At 42.1% G+C, this 17540-nt stretch overlaps 21 non-coding genes across 21 annotated transcripts; all 21 read left to right on the top strand.

The window, feature by feature from the left end:
• The first annotated feature begins 1650 nt into the window (after positions 1-1650).
• trnam-cau (transfer RNA methionine (anticodon CAU)) lies at positions 1651-1722 on the top strand. The gene has a single exon. It is a non-coding gene; the product is annotated as a tRNA-Met (tRNA).
• An 899-nt stretch (positions 1723-2621) lies between these two features.
• On the top strand, positions 2622-2694 carry trnar-ccu (transfer RNA arginine (anticodon CCU)). The gene has a single exon. It is a non-coding gene; the product is annotated as a tRNA-Arg (tRNA).
• A 7-nt stretch (positions 2695-2701) lies between these two features.
• trnam-cau (transfer RNA methionine (anticodon CAU)) lies at positions 2702-2773 on the top strand. Its single transcript has one exon. It is a non-coding gene; the product is annotated as a tRNA-Met (tRNA).
• An 894-nt stretch (positions 2774-3667) lies between these two features.
• trnar-ccu (transfer RNA arginine (anticodon CCU)) lies at positions 3668-3740 on the top strand. The gene has a single exon. It is a non-coding gene; the product is annotated as a tRNA-Arg (tRNA).
• A 7-nt stretch (positions 3741-3747) lies between these two features.
• trnam-cau (transfer RNA methionine (anticodon CAU)) lies at positions 3748-3819 on the top strand. The gene has a single exon. It is a non-coding gene; the product is annotated as a tRNA-Met (tRNA).
• An 894-nt stretch (positions 3820-4713) lies between these two features.
• On the top strand, positions 4714-4786 carry trnar-ccu (transfer RNA arginine (anticodon CCU)). The gene has a single exon. It is a non-coding gene; the product is annotated as a tRNA-Arg (tRNA).
• Positions 4787-4793: 7 nt separating this feature from the next.
• Positions 4794-4865, top strand: trnam-cau (transfer RNA methionine (anticodon CAU)). Its single transcript has one exon. It is a non-coding gene; the product is annotated as a tRNA-Met (tRNA).
• Positions 4866-5844: 979 nt separating this feature from the next.
• Positions 5845-5916, top strand: trnam-cau (transfer RNA methionine (anticodon CAU)). The gene has a single exon. It is a non-coding gene; the product is annotated as a tRNA-Met (tRNA).
• Positions 5917-6815: 899 nt separating this feature from the next.
• Positions 6816-6888, top strand: trnar-ccu (transfer RNA arginine (anticodon CCU)). The gene has a single exon. It is a non-coding gene; the product is annotated as a tRNA-Arg (tRNA).
• Positions 6889-6895: 7 nt separating this feature from the next.
• Positions 6896-6967, top strand: trnam-cau (transfer RNA methionine (anticodon CAU)). The gene has a single exon. It is a non-coding gene; the product is annotated as a tRNA-Met (tRNA).
• A 979-nt stretch (positions 6968-7946) lies between these two features.
• Positions 7947-8018, top strand: trnam-cau (transfer RNA methionine (anticodon CAU)). Its single transcript has one exon. It is a non-coding gene; the product is annotated as a tRNA-Met (tRNA).
• Positions 8019-8917: 899 nt separating this feature from the next.
• Positions 8918-8990, top strand: trnar-ccu (transfer RNA arginine (anticodon CCU)). The gene has a single exon. It is a non-coding gene; the product is annotated as a tRNA-Arg (tRNA).
• Positions 8991-8997: 7 nt separating this feature from the next.
• Positions 8998-9069, top strand: trnam-cau (transfer RNA methionine (anticodon CAU)). Its single transcript has one exon. It is a non-coding gene; the product is annotated as a tRNA-Met (tRNA).
• An 894-nt stretch (positions 9070-9963) lies between these two features.
• trnar-ccu (transfer RNA arginine (anticodon CCU)) lies at positions 9964-10036 on the top strand. The gene has a single exon. It is a non-coding gene; the product is annotated as a tRNA-Arg (tRNA).
• A 7-nt stretch (positions 10037-10043) lies between these two features.
• On the top strand, positions 10044-10115 carry trnam-cau (transfer RNA methionine (anticodon CAU)). The gene has a single exon. It is a non-coding gene; the product is annotated as a tRNA-Met (tRNA).
• Positions 10116-11094: 979 nt separating this feature from the next.
• Positions 11095-11166, top strand: trnam-cau (transfer RNA methionine (anticodon CAU)). The gene has a single exon. It is a non-coding gene; the product is annotated as a tRNA-Met (tRNA).
• A 2030-nt stretch (positions 11167-13196) lies between these two features.
• On the top strand, positions 13197-13268 carry trnam-cau (transfer RNA methionine (anticodon CAU)). The gene has a single exon. It is a non-coding gene; the product is annotated as a tRNA-Met (tRNA).
• A 979-nt stretch (positions 13269-14247) lies between these two features.
• Positions 14248-14319, top strand: trnam-cau (transfer RNA methionine (anticodon CAU)). The gene has a single exon. It is a non-coding gene; the product is annotated as a tRNA-Met (tRNA).
• An 894-nt stretch (positions 14320-15213) lies between these two features.
• On the top strand, positions 15214-15286 carry trnar-ccu (transfer RNA arginine (anticodon CCU)). The gene has a single exon. It is a non-coding gene; the product is annotated as a tRNA-Arg (tRNA).
• Positions 15287-16264: 978 nt separating this feature from the next.
• On the top strand, positions 16265-16337 carry trnar-ccu (transfer RNA arginine (anticodon CCU)). Its single transcript has one exon. It is a non-coding gene; the product is annotated as a tRNA-Arg (tRNA).
• Positions 16338-16344: 7 nt separating this feature from the next.
• Positions 16345-16416, top strand: trnam-cau (transfer RNA methionine (anticodon CAU)). The gene has a single exon. It is a non-coding gene; the product is annotated as a tRNA-Met (tRNA).
• The last annotated feature ends 1124 nt before the right edge of the window (positions 16417-17540 follow it).

Raw genomic sequence — 17540 nt, 5'->3', positions numbered from 1 at the left:
GAGCCATGAGGTTGATTTGCTGACAACAGATGGCGTGATGACAAGGGGTAATGTCGAGAGATGTGTTACACTGGCCTATCTTATCAAAGATCTCTTGCTGAATCTTCTCCAGGACCTCCAGACTTCTACATATTTGGCCAAAAGAGGTGACGCGGAACAACGTGTGTATTTTTCAAATGTCACTGGATGTCAAAGATTGGGTGAAAGGGAAACTGAAATCCAGAAAGATTGAAAATACAAAAGATCTGCTAAGTCCCCTGCTCAGTGGGTGAAAGGGAAACTGAAATTCATAATGATTGAAATGACAAAAGATCTGCTAATTCCCTTCAGCTATGGTCATGTTTGCACAAAGCAGTACAGAAACAAAATTGAGTTGAAGCATTGTACTGACTTTTCATTTTTCTGTCTCTCAGGTGTCTGACTAGAATAGACTGTACTGAGAACAGAGCCCTCTGATATATTCCAGAAGTATAGGTTGCGTTCATCGTGGGTACTGGACATCCGCAAGCTTTAGCAAGAGCCCCAGTGGCCTAATGCATAAGGCACTGGCCTCCTAAGCCAGGGAATGTGGGTTCGAGTCCCATCTGGGGTGCTGGGAAAGCAGAGTGGCGCAGCGGAAGCGTGCTGGGCCCATAACCCAGAGGTCGATGGATCGAAACCATCCTCTGGTAAGTCAGCTTTAGTCCTAAAAAAGCATTCCTTTAGTCCAAAAATAGCACACCTTTCAATGTCAGAGGGGTGTGAGTCAAAAATTGATAGAAAGCCTCTAAAGACAGGGTGAATTCACTCTATAGCATTTCTTTCAATGTTTTAATTTAATGAAACTCTTCAAGGCACTTCATGCTTCACTCTAGCAAATCCCAATAGACACTCAAAATAACCTACAAATTCAAGCTTGTGTTGTAAAAAATTTAAGTCCCTTTCAAGAAAGTGAATGAAAATGGTGCTCGACAAGATGTTTAGAAGTAGACCTGGAAATTTCAAAACTTAAAAGCATGTTTGCCAAGCTGATATGTTCATATGCTTGTACAAAAGATCTGCCAATTCCCTTGAGCCATGAGGTTGATTTGCTGACAACAGATGGCGTGATGACAAGGGGTAATGTCGAGAGATGTGTTACATTGGCCTATCTTATCAAAGATCTCTTGCTGAATCTTCTCCAGGACCTCCAGACTTCTACATATTTGGCCAAAAGAGGTGACGCGGAACAACGTGTGGATTTTTCAAATGTCACTGGATGTCAAAGATTGGGTGAAAGGGAAACTGAAATCCAGAAAGATTGAAAATACAAAAGATCTGCTAAGTCCCCTGCTCAGTGGGTGAAAGGGAAACTGAAATTCATAATGATTGAAATGACAAAAGATCTGCTAATTCCCTTCAGCTATGGTCGTGTTTGCACAAAGCAGTACAGAAACAAAATTGAGTTGAAGCATTGTACTGACTTTTCATTTTTCTGTCTCTCAGGTGTCTGACTAGAATAGACTGTACTGAGAACAGAGCCCTCTGATATATTCCAGAAGTATAGGTTGCGTTCATCGTGGGTACTGGACATCCGCAAGCTTTAGCAAGAGCCCCAGTGGCCTAATGCATAAGGCACTGGCCTCCTAAGCCAGGGAATGTGGGTTCGAGTCCCATCTGGGGTGCTGGGAAAGCAGAGTGGCGCAGCGGAAGCGTGCTGGGCCCATAACCCAGAGGTCGATGGATCGAAACCATCCTCTGCTAAGTCAGCTTTAGTCCTAAAAAAGCATTCCTTTAGTCCAAAAATAGCACACCTTTCAATGTCAGAGGGGTGTGAGTCAAAAATTGATAGAAAGCCTCTAAAGACAGGGTGAATTCACTCTATAGCATTTCTTTCAATGTTTTAATTTAATGAAACTCTTCAAGGCACTTCATGCTTCACTCTAGCAAATCCCAATAGACACTCAAAATAACCTACAAATTCAAGCTTGTGTTGTAAAAAATTTAAGTCCCTTTCAAGAAAGTGAATGAAAATGGTGCTCGACAAGATGTTTAGAAGTAGACCTGGAAATTTCAAAACTTAAAAGCATGTTTGCCAAGTTGATATGTTCATATGCTTGTACAAAAGATCTGCTAATTCCCTTGAGCCATGAGGTTGATTTGCTGACAACAGATGGCGTGATGACAAGGGGTAATGTCGAGAGATGTGTTACATTGGCCTATCTTATCAAAGATCTCTTGCTGAATCTTCTCCAGGACCTCCAGACTTCTACATATTTGGCCAAAAGAGGTGACGCGGAACAACGTGTGGATTTTTCAAATGTCACTGGATGTCAAAGATTGGGTGAAAGGGAAACTGAAATCCAGAAAGATTGAAAATACAAAAGATCTGCTAAGTCCCCTGCTCAGTGGGTGAAAGGGAAACAGAAATTCATAATGATTGAAATGACAAAAGATCTGCTAATTCCCTTCAGCTATGGTCGTGTTTGCACAAAGCAGTACAGAAACAAAATTGAGTTGAAGCATTGTACTGACTTTTCATTTTTCTGTCTCTCAGGTGTCTGACTAGAACAGACTGTACTGAGAACAGAGCCCTCTGATATATTCCAGAAGTATAGGTTGCGTTCATCGTGGGTACTGGACATCCGCAAGCTTTAGCAAGAGCCCCAGTGGCCTAATGGATAAGGCACTGGCCTCCTAAGCCAGGGATTGTGGGTTCGAGTCCCATCTGGGGTGCTGGGAAAGCAGAGTGGCGCAGCGGAAGCGTGCTGGGCCCATAACCCAGAGGTCGATGGATCGAAACCATCCTCTGCTAAGTCAGCTTTAGTCCTAAAAAAGCATTCCTTTAGTCCAAAAATAGCACACCTTTCAATGTCAGAGGGGTGTGAGTCAAAAATTGATAGAAAGCCTCTAAAGACAGGGTGAATTCACTCTATAGCATTTCTTTCAATGTTTTAATTTAATGAAACTCTTCAAGGCACTTCATGCTTCACTCTAGCACATCCCAATAGACACTCAAAATAACCTACAAATTCAAGCTTGTGTTGTAAAAAATGTAAGTCCCTTTCAAGAAAGTGAATGAAAATGGTGCTCGACAAGATGTTTAGAAGTAGACCTGGAAATTTCAAAACTTAAAAGCATGTTTGCCAAGTTCATATGCTTGTACAAAAGATCTGCTAATTCCCTTGAGCCATGAGGTTGATTTGCTGACAACAGATGGCGTGATGACAAGGGGTAATGTCGAGAGATGTGTTACACTGGCCTATCTTATCAAAGATCTCTTGCTGAATCTTCTCCAGGACCTCCAGACTTCTCCTACATATTTGGCCAAAAGAGGTGACGCGGAACAACGTGTGGATTTTTCAAATGTCACTGGATATCAAAGATTGGGTGAAAGGGAAACTGAAATCCAGAAAGATTGAAAATACAAAAGATCTGCTAAGTCCCCTGCTCAGTGGGTGAAAGGGAAACTGAAATTCATAATGACTGAAATGACAAAAGATTTGCTAATTCCCTTCAGCTATGGTCGTGTTTGCACAAAGCAGTACAGAAACAAAATTGAGTTGAAGCATTGTACTGACTTTTCATTTTTCTGTCTCTCAGGTGTCTGACTAGAACAGACTGTACTGAGAACAGAGCCCTCTGATATATTCCAGAAGTATAGGTTGCGTTCATCGTGGGTACTGGACATCCGCAAGCTTTAGCAAGAGCCCCAGTGGCCTAATGGATAAGGCGCTGGCCTCCTAAGCCAGGGATTGTGGGTTCGAGTCCCATCTGGGGTGCTGGGAAAGCAGAGTGGCGCAGCGGAAGCGTGCTGGGCCCATAACCCAGAGGTCGATGGATCGAAACCATCCTCTGCTAAGTCAGCTTTAGTCCTAAAAAAGCATTCCTTTAGTCCAAAAATAGCACACCTTTCAATGTCAGAGGGGTGTGAGTCAAAAATTGATAGAAAGCCTCTAAAGACAGGGTGAATTCACTCTATAGCATTTCTTTCAATGTTTTAATTTAATGAAACTCTTCAAGGCACTTCATGCTTCACTCTAGCAAATCCCAATAGACACTCAAAATAACCTACAAATTCAAGCTTGTGTTGTAAAAAATTTAAGTCCCTTTCAAGAAAGTGAATGAAAATGGTGCTCGACAAGATGTTTAGAAGTAGACCTGGAAATTTCAAAACTTAAAAGCATGTTTGCCAAGTTCATATGCTTGTACAAAAGATCTGCTAATTCCCTTGAGCCATGAGGTTGATTTGCTGACAACAGATGGCGTGATGACAAGGGGTAATGTCGAGAGATGTGTTACACTGGCCTATCTTATCAAAGATCTCTTGCTGAATCTTCTCCAGGACCTCCAGACTTCTCCTACATATTTGGCCAAAAGAGGTGACGCGGAACAACGTGTGGATTTTTCAAATGTCACTGGATATCAAAGATTGGGTGAAAGGGAAACTGAAATCCAGAAAGATTGAAAATACAAAAGATCTGCTAAGTCCCCTGCTCAGTGGGTGAAAGGGAAACTGAAATTCATAATGACTGAAATGACAAAAGATTTGCTAATTCCCTTCAGCTATGGTCGTGTTTGCACAAAGCAGTACAGAAACAAAATTGAGTTGAAGCATTGTACTGACTTTTCATTTTTCTGTCTCTCAGGTGTCTGACTAGAACAGACTGTACTGAGAACAGAGCCCTCTGATATATTCCAGAAGTATAGGTTGCGTTCATCGTGGGTACTGGACATCCGCAAGCTTTAGCAAGAGCCCCAGTGGCCTAATGGATAAGGCGCTGGCCTCCTAAGCCAGGGATTGTGGGTTCGAGTCCCATCTGGGGTGCTGGGAAAGCAGAGTGGCGCAGCGGAAGCGTGCTGGGCCCATAACCCAGAGGTCGATGGATCGAAACCATCCTCTGCTAAGTCAGCTTTAGTCCTAAAAAAGCATTCCTTTAGTCCAAAAATAGCACACCTTTCAATGTCAGAGGGGTGTGAGTCAAAAATTGATAGAAAGCCTCTAAAGACAGGGTGAATTCACTCTATAGCATTTCTTTCAATGTTTTAATTTAATGAAACTCTTCAAGGCACTTCATGCTTCACTCTAGCAAATCCCAATAGACACTCAAAATAACCTACAAATTCAAGCTTGTGTTGTAAAAAATTTAAGTCCCTTTCAAGAAAGTGAATGAAAATGGTGCTCGACAAGATGTTTAGAAGTAGACCTGGAAATTTCAAAACTTAAAAGCATGTTTGCCAAGTTGATATGTTCATATGCTTGTACAAAAGATCTGCCAATTCCCTTGAGCCATGAGGTTGATTTGCTGATAACAGATGGCGTGATGACAAGGGGTAATGTCGAGAGATGTGTTACATTGGCCTATCTTATCAAAGATCTCTTGCTGAATCTTCTCCAGGACCTCCAGACTTCTACATATTTGGCCAAAAGAGGTGACGCGGAACAACGTGTGGATTTTTCAAATGTCACTGGATGTCAAAGATTGGGTGAAAGGGAAACTGAAATCCAGAAAGATTGAAAATACAAAAGATCTGCTAAGTCCCCTGCTCAGTGGGTGAAAGGGAAACTGAAATTCATAATGATTGAAATGACAAAAGATCTGCTAATTCCCTTCAGCTATGGTCGTGTTTGCACAAAGCAGTACAGAAACAAAATTGAGTTGAAGCATTGTACTGACTTTTCATTTTTCTGTCTCTCAGGTGTCTGACTAGAACAGACTGTACTGAGAACAGAGCCCTCTGATATATTCCAGAAGTATAGGTTGCGTTCATCGTGGGTACTGGACATCCGCAAGCTTTAGTGAGTTCCCTAGTGGCCTAATGCATAAGGCACTGGCCTCCTAAGCCAGGGAATGTGGGTTCGAGTCCCATCTGGGGTGCTGGGAAAGCAGAGTGGCGCAGCGGAAGCGTGCTGGGCCCATAACCCAGAGGTCGATGGATCGAAACCATCCTCTGCTAAGTCAGCTTTAGTCCTAAAAAAGCATTCCTTTAGTCCAAAAATAGCACACCTTTCAATGTCAGAGGGGTGTGAGTCAAAAATTGATAGAAAGCCTCTAAAGACAGGGTGAATTCACTCTATAGCATTTCTTTCAATGTTTTAATTTAATGAAACTCTTCAAGGCACTTCATGCTTCACTCTAGCAAATCCCAATAGACACTCAAAATAACCTACAAATTCAAGCTTGTGTTGTAAAAAATTTAAGTCCCTTTCAAGAAAGTGAATGAAAATGGTGCTCGACAAGATGTTTAGAAGTAGACCTGGAAATTTCAAAACTTAAAAGCATGTTTGCCAAGTTGATATGTTCATATGCTTGTACAAAAGATCTGCTAATTCCCTTGAGCCATGAGGTTGATTTGCTGACAACAGATGGCGTGATGACAAGGGGTAATGTCGAGAGATGTGTTACATTGGCCTATCTTATCAAAGATCTCTTGCTGAATCTTCTCCAGGACCTCCAGACTTCTACATATTTGGCCAAAAGAGGTGACGCGGAACAACGTGTGGATTTTTCAAATGTCACTGGATGTCAAAGATTGGGTGAAAGGGAAACTGAAATCCAGAAAGATTGAAAATACAAAAGATCTGCTAAGTCCCCTGCTCAGTGGGTGAAAGGGAAACTGAAATTCATAATGATTGAAATGACAAAAGATCTGCTAATTCCCTTCAGCTATGGTCGTGTTTGCACAAAGCAGTACAGAAACAAAATTGAGTTGAAGCATTGTACTGACTTTTCATTTTTCTGTCTCTCAGGTGTCTGACTAGAACAGACTGTACTGAGAACAGAGCCCTCTGATATATTCCAGAAGTATAGGTTGCGTTCATCGTGGGTACTGGACATCCGCAAGCTTTAGCAAGAGCCCCAGTGGCCTAATGGATAAGGCGCTGGCCTCCTAAGCCAGGGATTGTGGGTTCGAGTCCCATCTGGGGTGCTGGGAAAGCAGAGTGGCGCAGCGGAAGCGTGCTGGGCCCATAACCCAGAGGTCGATGGATCGAAACCATCCTCTGCTAAGTCAGCTTTAGTCCTAAAAAAGCATTCCTTTAGTCCAAAAATAGCACACCTTTCAATGTCAGAGGGGTGTGAGTCAAAAATTGATAGAAAGCCTCTAAAGACAGGGTGAATTCACTCTATAGCATTTCTTTCAATGTTTTAATTTAATGAAACTCTTCAAGGCACTTCATGCTTCACTCTAGCAAATCCCAATAGACACTCAAAATAACCTACAAATTCAAGCTTGTGTTGTAAAAAATTTAAGTCCCTTTCAAGAAAGTGAATGAAAATGGTGCTCGACAAGATGTTTAGAAGTAGACCTGGAAATTTCAAAACTTAAAAGCATGTTTGCCAAGCTGATATGTTCATATGCTTGTACAAAAGATCTGCCAATTCCCTTGAGCCATGAGGTTGATTTGCTGATAACAGATGGCGTGATGACAAGGGGTAATGTCGAGAGATGTGTTACATTGGCCTATCTTATCAAAGATCTCTTGCTGAATCTTCTCCAGGACCTCCAGACTTCTACATATTTGGCCAAAAGAGGTGACGCGGAACAACGTGTGGATTTTTCAAATGTCACTGGATGTCAAAGATTGGGTGAAAGGGAAACTGAAATCCAGAAAGATTGAAAATACAAAAGATCTGCTAAGTCCCCTGCTCAGTGGGTGAAAGGGAAACTGAAATTCATAATGATTGAAATGACAAAAGATCTGCTAATTCCCTTCAGCTATGGTCGTGTTTGCACAAAGCAGTACAGAAACAAAATTGAGTTGAAGCATTGTACTGACTTTTCATTTTTCTGTCTCTCAGGTGTCTGACTAGAACAGACTGTACTGAGAACAGAGCCCTCTGATATATTCCAGAAGTATAGGTTGCGTTCATCGTGGGTACTGGACATCCGCAAGCTTTAGTGAGTTCCCTAGTGGCCTAATGCATAAGGCACTGGCCTCCTAAGCCAGGGAATGTGGGTTCGAGTCCCATCTGGGGTGCTGGGAAAGCAGAGTGGCGCAGCGGAAGCGTGCTGGGCCCATAACCCAGAGGTCGATGGATCGAAACCATCCTCTGCTAAGTCAGCTTTAGTCCTAAAAAAGCATTCCTTTAGTCCAAAAATAGCACACCTTTCAATGTCAGAGGGGTGTGAGTCAAAAATTGATAGAAAGCCTCTAAAGACAGGGTGAATTCACTCTATAGCATTTCTTTCAATGTTTTAATTTAATGAAACTCTTCAAGGCACTTCATGCTTCACTCTAGCAAATCCCAATAGACACTCAAAATAACCTACAAATTCAAGCTTGTGTTGTAAAAAATTTAAGTCCCTTTCAAGAAAGTGAATGAAAATGGTGCTCGACAAGATGTTTAGAAGTAGACCTGGAAATTTCAAAACTTAAAAGCATGTTTGCCAAGTTGATATGTTCATATGCTTGTACAAAAGATCTGCTAATTCCCTTGAGCCATGAGGTTGATTTGCTGACAACAGATGGCGTGATGACAAGGGGTAATGTCGAGAGATGTGTTACATTGGCCTATCTTATCAAAGATCTCTTGCTGAATCTTCTCCAGGACCTCCAGACTTCTACATATTTGGCCAAAAGAGGTGACGCGGAACAACGTGTGGATTTTTCAAATGTCACTGGATGTCAAAGATTGGGTGAAAGGGAAACTGAAATCCAGAAAGATTGAAAATACAAAAGATCTGCTAAGTCCCCTGCTCAGTGGGTGAAAGGGAAACTGAAATTCATAATGATTGAAATGACAAAAGATCTGCTAATTCCCTTCAGCTATGGTCGTGTTTGCACAAAGCAGTACAGAAACAAAATTGAGTTGAAGCATTGTACTGACTTTTCATTTTTCTGTCTCTCAGGTGTCTGACTAGAACAGACTGTACTGAGAACAGAGCCCTCTGATATATTCCAGAAGTATAGGTTGCGTTCATCGTGGGTACTGGACATCCGCAAGCTTTAGCAAGAGCCCCAGTGGCCTAATGGATAAGGCACTGGCCTCCTAAGCCAGGGATTGTGGGTTCGAGTCCCATCTGGGGTGCTGGGAAAGCAGAGTGGCGCAGCGGAAGCGTGCTGGGCCCATAACCCAGAGGTCGATGGATCGAAACCATCCTCTGCTAAGTCAGCTTTAGTCCTAAAAAAGCATTCCTTTAGTCCAAAAATAGCACACCTTTCAATGTCAGAGGGGTGTGAGTCAAAAATTGATAGAAAGCCTCTAAAGACAGGGTGAATTCACTCTATAGCATTTCTTTCAATGTTTTAATTTAATGAAACTCTTCAAGGCACTTCATGCTTCACTCTAGCACATCCCAATAGACACTCAAAATAACCTACAAATTCAAGCTTGTGTTGTAAAAAATGTAAGTCCCTTTCAAGAAAGTGAATGAAAATGGTGCTCGACAAGATGTTTAGAAGTAGACCTGGAAATTTCAAAACTTAAAAGCATGTTTGCCAAGTTCATATGCTTGTACAAAAGATCTGCTAATTCCCTTGAGCCATGAGGTTGATTTGCTGACAACAGATGGCGTGATGACAAGGGGTAATGTCGAGAGATGTGTTACACTGGCCTATCTTATCAAAGATCTCTTGCTGAATCTTCTCCAGGACCTCCAGACTTCTCCTACATATTTGGCCAAAAGAGGTGACGCGGAACAACGTGTGGATTTTTCAAATGTCACTGGATATCAAAGATTGGGTGAAAGGGAAACTGAAATCCAGAAAGATTGAAAATACAAAAGATCTGCTAAGTCCCCTGCTCAGTGGGTGAAAGGGAAACTGAAATTCATAATGACTGAAATGACAAAAGATTTGCTAATTCCCTTCAGCTATGGTCGTGTTTGCACAAAGCAGTACAGAAACAAAATTGAGTTGAAGCATTGTACTGACTTTTCATTTTTCTGTCTCTCAGGTGTCTGACTAGAACAGACTGTACTGAGAACAGAGCCCTCTGATATATTCCAGAAGTATAGGTTGCGTTCATCGTGGGTACTGGACATCCGCAAGCTTTAGCAAGAGCCCCAGTGGCCTAATGGATAAGGCACTGGCCTCCTAAGCCAGGGATTGTGGGTTCGAGTCCCATCTGGGGTGCTGGGAAAGCAGAGTGGCGCAGCGGAAGCGTGCTGGGCCCATAACCCAGAGGTCGATGGATCGAAACCATCCTCTGCTAAGTCAACTTTAGTCCTAAAAAAGCATTCCTTTAGTCCAAAAATAGCACACCTTTCAATGTCAGAGGGGTGTGAGTCAAAAATTGATAGAAAGCCTCTAAAGACAGGGTGAATTCACTCTATAGCATTTCTTTCAATGTTTTAATTTAATGAAACTCTTCAAGGCACTTCATGCTTCACTCTAGCAAATCCCAATAGACACTCAAAATAACCTACAAATTCAAGCTTGTGTTGTAAAAAATTTAAGTCCCTTTCAAGAAAGTGAATGAAAATGGTGCTCGACAAGATGTTTAGAAGTAGACCTGGAAATTTCAAAACTTAAAAGCATGTTTGCCAAGCTGATATGTTCATATGCTTGTACAAAAGATCTGCCAATTCCCTTGAGCCATGAGGTTGATTTGCTGATAACAGATGGCGTGATGACAAGGGGTAATGTCGAGAGATGTGTTACATTGGCCTATCTTATCAAAGATCTCTTGCTGAATCTTCTCCAGGACCTCCAGACTTCTACATATTTGGCCAAAAGAGGTGACGCGGAACAACGTGTGGATTTTTCAAATGTCACTGGATGTCAAAGATTGGGTGAAAGGGAAACTGAAATCCAGAAAGATTGAAAATACAAAAGATCTGCTAAGTCCCCTGCTCAGTGGGTGAAAGGGAAACTGAAATTCATAATGATTGAAATGACAAAAGATCTGCTAATTCCCTTCAGCTATGGTCGTGTTTGCACAAAGCAGTACAGAAACAAAATTGAGTTGAAGCATTGTACTGACTTTTCATTTTTCTGTCTCTCAGGTGTCTGACTAGAACAGACTGTACTGAGAACAGAGCCCTCTGATATATTCCAGAAGTATAGGTTGCGTTCATCGTGGGTACTGGACATCCGCAAGCTTTAGCAAGATCCCCAGTGGCCTAATGCATAAGGCACTGGCCTCCTAAGCCAGGGAATGTGGGTTCGAGTCCCATCTGGGGTGCTGGGAAAGCAGAGTGGCGCAGCGGAAGCGTGCTGGGCCCATAACCCAGAGGTCGATGGATCGAAACCATCCTCTGCTAAGTCAGCTTTAGTCCTAAAAAAGCATTCCTTTAGTCCAAAAATAGCACACCTTTCAATGTCAGAGGGGTGTGAGTCAAAAATTGATAGAAAGCCTCTAAAGACAGGGTGAATTCACTCTATAGCATTTCTTTCAATGTTTTAATTTAATGAAACTCTTCAAGGCACTTCATGCTTCACTCTAGCAAATCCCAATAGACACTCAAAATAACCTACAAATTCAAGCTTGTGTTGTAAAAAATTTAAGTCCCTTTCAAGAAAGTGAATGAAAATGGTGCTCGACAAGATGTTTAGAAGTAGACCTGGAAATTTCAAAACTTAAAAGCATGTTTGCCAAGTTGTTATGTTCATATGCTTGTACAAAAGATCTGCTAATTCCCTTGAGCCATGAGGTTGATTTGCTGACAACAGATGGCGTGATGACAAGGGGTAATGTCGAGAGATGTGTTACACTGGCCTATCTTATCAAAGATCTCTTGCTGAATCTTCTCCAGGACCTCCAGACTTCTACATATTTGGCCAAAAGAGGTGACGCGGAACAACGTGTGTATTTTTCAAATGTCACTGGATGTCAAAGATTGGGTGAAAGGGAAACTGAAATCCAGAAAGATTGAAAATACAAAAGATCTGCTAAGTCCCCTGCTCAGTGGGTGAAAGGGAAACTGAAATTCATAATGATTGAAATGACAAAAGATCTGCTAATTCCCTTCAGCTATGGTCATGTTTGCACAAAGCAGTACAGAAACAAAATTGAGTTGAAGCATTGTACTGACTTTTCATTTTTCTGTCTCTCAGGTGTCTGACTAGAATAGACTGTACTGAGAACAGAGCCCTCTGATATATTCCAGAAGTATAGGTTGCGTTCATCGTGGGTACTGGACATCCGCAAGCTTTAGCAAGAGCCCCAGTGGCCTAATGCATAAGGCACTGGCCTCCTAAGCCAGGGAATGTGGGTTCGAGTCCCATCTGGGGTGCTGGGAAAGCAGAGTGGCGCAGCGGAAGCGTGCTGGGCCCATAACCCAGAGGTCGATGGATCGAAACCATCCTCTGGTAAGTCAGCTTTAGTCCTAAAAAAGCATTCCTTTAGTCCAAAAATAGCACACCTTTCAATGTCAGAGGGGTGTGAGTCAAAAATTGATAGAAAGCCTCTAAAGACAGGGTGAATTCACTCTATAGCATTTCTTTCAATGTTTTAATTTAATGAAACTCTTCAAGGCACTTCATGCTTCACTCTAGCAAATCCCAATAGACACTCAAAATAACCTACAAATTCAAGCTTGTGTTGTAAAAAATTTAAGTCCCTTTCAAGAAAGTGAATGAAAATGGTGCTCGACAAGATGTTTAGAAGTAGACCTGGAAATTTCAAAACTTAAAAGCATGTTTGCCAAGCTGATATGTTCATATGCTTGTACAAAAGATCTGCCAATTCCCTTGAGCCATGAGGTTGATTTGCTGACAACAGATGGCGTGATGACAAGGGGTAATGTCGAGAGATGTGTTACATTGGCCTATCTTATCAAAGATCTCTTGCTGAATCTTCTCCAGGACCTCCAGACTTCTACATATTTGGCCAAAAGAGGTGACGCGGAACAACGTGTGGATTTTTCAAATGTCACTGGATGTCAAAGATTGGGTGAAAGGGAAACTGAAATCCAGAAAGATTGAAAATACAAAAGATCTGCTAAGTCCCCTGCTCAGTGGGTGAAAGGGAAACTGAAATTCATAATGATTGAAATGACAAAAGATCTGCTAATTCCCTTCAGCTATGGTCGTGTTTGCACAAAGCAGTACAGAAACAAAATTGAGTTGAAGCATTGTACTGACTTTTCATTTTTCTGTCTCTCAGGTGTCTGACTAGAATAGACTGTACTGAGAACAGAGCCCTCTGATATATTCCAGAAGTATAGGTTGCGTTCATCGTGGGTACTGGACATCCGCAAGCTTTAGCAAGAGCCCCAGTGGCCTAATGCATAAGGCACTGGCCTCCTAAGCCAGGGAATGTGGGTTCGAGTCCCATCTGGGGTGCTGGGAAAGCAGAGTGGCGCAGCGGAAGCGTGCTGGGCCCATAACCCAGAGGTCGATGGATCGAAACCATCCTCTGCTAAGTCAGCTTTAGTCCTAAAAAAGCATTCCTTTAGTCCAAAAATAGCACACCTTTCAATGTCAGAGGGGTGTGAGTCAAAAATTGATAGAAAGCCTCTAAAGACAGGGTGAATTCACTCTATAGCATTTCTTTCAATGTTTTAATTTAATGAAACTCTTCAAGGCACTTCATGCTTCACTCTAGCAAATCCCAATAGACACTCAAAATAACCTACAAATTCAAGCTTGTGTTGTAAAAAATTTAAGTCCCTTTCAAGAAAGTGAATGAAAATGGTGCTCGACAAGATGTTTAGAAGTAGACCTGGAAATTTCAAAACTTAAAAGCATGTTTGCCAAGCTGATATGTTCATATGCTTGTACAAAAGATCTGCCAATTCCCTTGAGCCATGAGGTTGATTTGCTGATAACAGATGGCGTGATGACAAGGGGTAATGTCGAGAGATGTGTTACATTGGCCTATCTTATCAAAGATCTCTTGCTGAATCTTCTCCAGGACCTCCAGACTTCTACATATTTGGCCAAAAGAGGTGACGCGGAACAACGTGTGGATTTTTCAAATGTCACTGGATGTCAAAAATTGGGTGAAAGGGAAACTGAAATCCAGAAAGATTGAAAATACAAAAGATCTGCTAAGTCCCCTGCTCAGTGGGTGAAAGGGAAACTGAAATTCATAATGATTGAAATGACAAAAGATCTGCTAATTCCCTTCAGCTATGGTCGTGTTTGCACAAAGCAGTACAGAAACAAAATTGAGTTGAAGCATTGTACTGACTTTTCATTTTTCTGTCTCTCAGGTGTCTGACTAGAACAGACTGTACTGAGAACAGAGCCCTCTGATATATTCCAGAAGTATAGGTTGCGTTCATCGTGGGTACTGGACATCCGCAAGCTTTAGCAAGATCCCCAGTGGCCTAATGCATAAGGCACTGGCCTCCTAAGCCAGGGAATGTGGGTTCGAGTCCCATCTGGGGTGCTGGGAAAGCAGAGTGGCGCAGCGGAAGCGTGCTGGGCCCATAACCCAGAGGTCGATGGATCGAAACCATCCTCTGCTAAGTCAGCTTTAGTCCTAAAAAAGCATTCCTTTAGTCCAAAAATAGCACACCTTTCAATGTCAGAGGGGTGTGAGTCAAAAATTGATAGAAAGCCTCTAAAGACAGGGTGAATTCACTCTATAGCATTTCTTTCAATGTTTTAATTTAATGAAACTCTTCAAGGCACTTCATGCTTCACTCTAGCACATCCCAATAGACACTCAAAATAACCTACAAATTCAAGCTTGTGTTGTAAAAAATGTAAGTCCCTTTCAAGAAAGTGAATGAAAATGGTGCTCGACAAGATGTTTAGAAGTAGACCTGGAAATTTCAAAACTTAAAAGCATGTTTGCCAAGTTCATATGCTTGTACAAAAGATCTGCTAATTCCCTTGAGCCATGAGGTTGATTTGCTGACAACAGATGGCGTGATGACAAGGGGTAATGTCGAGAGATGTGTTACACTGGCCTATCTTATCAAAGATCTCTTGCTGAATCTTCTCCAGGACCTCCAGACTTCTCCTACATATTTGGCCAAAAGAGGTGACGCGGAACAACGTGTGGATTTTTCAAATGTCACTGGATATCAAAGATTGGGTGAAAGGGAAACTGAAATCCAGAAAGATTGAAAATACAAAAGATCTGCTAAGTCCCCTGCTCAGTGGGTGAAAGGGAAACTGAAATTCATAATGACTGAAATGACAAAAGATTTGCTAATTCCCTTCAGCTATGGTCGTGTTTGCACAAAGCAGTACAGAAACAAAATTGAGTTGAAGCATTGTACTGACTTTTCATTTTTCTGTCTCTCAGGTGTCTGACTAGAACAGACTGTACTGAGAACAGAGCCCTCTGATATATTCCAGAAGTATAGGTTGCGTTCATCGTGGGTACTGGACATCCGCAAGCTTTAGCAAGAGCCCCAGTGGCCTAATGGATAAGGCACTGGCCTCCTAAGCCAGGGATTGTGGGTTCGAGTCCCATCTGGGGTGCTGGGAAAGCAGAGTGGCGCAGCGGAAGCGTACTGGGCCCATAACCCAGAGGTCGATGGATCGAAACCATCCTCTGCTAAGTCAGCTTTAGTCCTAAAAAAGCATTCCTTTAGTCCAAAAATAGCACACCTTTCAATGTCAGAGGGGTGTGAGTCAAAAATTGATAGAAAGCCTCTAAAGACAGGGTGAATTCACTCTATAGCATTTCTTTCAATGTTTTAATTTAATGAAACTCTTCAAGGCACTTCATGCTTCACTCTAGCAAATCCCAATAGACACTCAAAATAACCTACAAATTCAAGCTTGTGTTGTAAAAAATTTAAGTCCCTTTCAAGAAAGTGAATGAAAATGGTGCTCGACAAGATGTTTAGAAGTAGACCTGGAAATTTCAAAACTTAAAAGCATGTTTGCCAAGTTGATATGTTCATATGCTTGTACAAAAGATCTGCTAATTCCCTTGAGCCATGAGGTTGATTTGCTGACAACAGATGGCGTGATGACAAGGGGTAATGTCGAGAGATGTGTTACATTGGCCTATCTTATCAAAGATCTCTTGCTGAATCTTCTCCAGGACCTCCAGACTTCTACATATTTGGCCAAAAGAGGTGACGCGGAACAACGTGTGGATTTTTCAAATGTCACTGGATGTCAAAGATTGGGTGAAAGGGAAACTGAAATCCAGAAAGATTGAAAATACAAAAGATCTGCTAAGTCCCCTGCTCAGTGGGTGAAAGGGAAACTGAAATTCATAATGATTGAAATGACAAAAGATCTGCTAATTCCCTTCAGCTATGGTCGTGTTTGCACAAAGCAGTACAGAAACAAAATTGAGTTGAAGCATTGTACTGACTTTTCATTTTTCTGTCTCTCAGGTGTCTGACTAGAACAGACTGTACTGAGAACAGAGCCCTCTGATATATTCCAGAAGTATAGGTTGCGTTCATCGTGGGTACTGGACATCCGCAAGCTTTAGCAAGAGCCCCAGTGGCCTAATGGATAAGGCACTGGCCTCCTAAGCCAGGGATTGTGGGTTCGAGTCCCATCTGGGGTGCTGGGAAAGCAGAGTGGCGCAGCGGAAGCGTGCTGGGCCCATAACCCAGAGGTCGATGGATCGAAACCATCCTCTGCTAAGTCAGCTTTAGTCCTAAAAAAGCATTCCTTTAGTCCAAAAATAGCACACCTTTCAATGTCAGAGGGGTGTGAGTCAAAAATTGATAGAAAGCCTCTAAAGACAGGGTGAATTCACTCTATAGCATTTCTTTCAATGTTTTAATTTAATGAAACTCTTCAAGGCACTTCATGCTTCACTCTAGCACATCCCAATAGACACTCAAAATAACCTACAAATTCAAGCTTGTGTTGTAAAAAATGTAAGTCCCTTTCAAGAAAGTGAATGAAAATGGTGCTCGACAAGATGTTTAGAAGTAGACCTGGAAATTTCAAAACTTAAAAGCATGTTTGCCAAGCTGATATGTTCATATGCTTGTACAAAAGATCTGCCAATTCCCTTGAGCCATGAGGTTGATTTGCTGACAACAGATGGCGTGATGACAAGGGGTAATGTCGAGAGATGTGTTACATTGGCCTATCTTATCAAAGATCTCTTGCTGAATCTTCTCCAGGACCTCCAGACTTCTACATATTTGGCCAAAAGAGGTGACGCGGAACAACGTGTGTATTTTTCAAATGTCACTGGATGTCAAAGATTGGGTGAAAGGGAAACTGAAATCCAGAAAGATTGAAAATACAAAAGATCTGCTAAGTCCCCTGCTCAGTGGGTGAAAGGGAAACTGAAATTCATAATGATTGAAATGACAAAATATCTGCTAATTCCCTTCAGCTATGGTCGTGTTTGCACAAAGCAGTACAGAAACAAAATTGAGTTGAAGCATTGTACTGACTTTTCATTTTTCTGTCTCTCAGGTGTCTGACTAGAACAGACTGTACTGAGAACAGAGCCCTCTGATATATTCCAGAAGTATAGGTTGCGTTCATCGTGGGTACTGGACATCCGCAAGCTTTAGCAAGAGCCCCAGTGGCCTAATGGATAAGGCACTGGACTCCTAAGCCAGGGATTGTGGGTTCGAGTCCCATCTGGGGTTCTGGGAAAGCAGAGTGGCCCAGCGGAAGCGTGCTGGGCCCATAACCCAGAGGTCGATGGATCGAAACCATCCTCTGCTAAGTCAGCTTTAGTCCTAAAAAAGCATTCCTTTAGTCCAAAAATAGCACACCTTTCAATGTCAGAGGGGTGTGA

The sequence above is a fragment of the Brachyhypopomus gauderio genome, unplaced genomic scaffold, assembly GCF_052324685.1.
Source record: "Brachyhypopomus gauderio isolate BG-103 unplaced genomic scaffold, BGAUD_0.2 sc194, whole genome shotgun sequence".
Taxonomy (NCBI): Eukaryota; Metazoa; Chordata; class Actinopteri; order Gymnotiformes; family Hypopomidae; genus Brachyhypopomus; species Brachyhypopomus gauderio.
The sequence above is the reverse complement of the archived record's forward strand: the minus strand, read 5'-3'. Positions and strand labels throughout refer to the sequence as shown.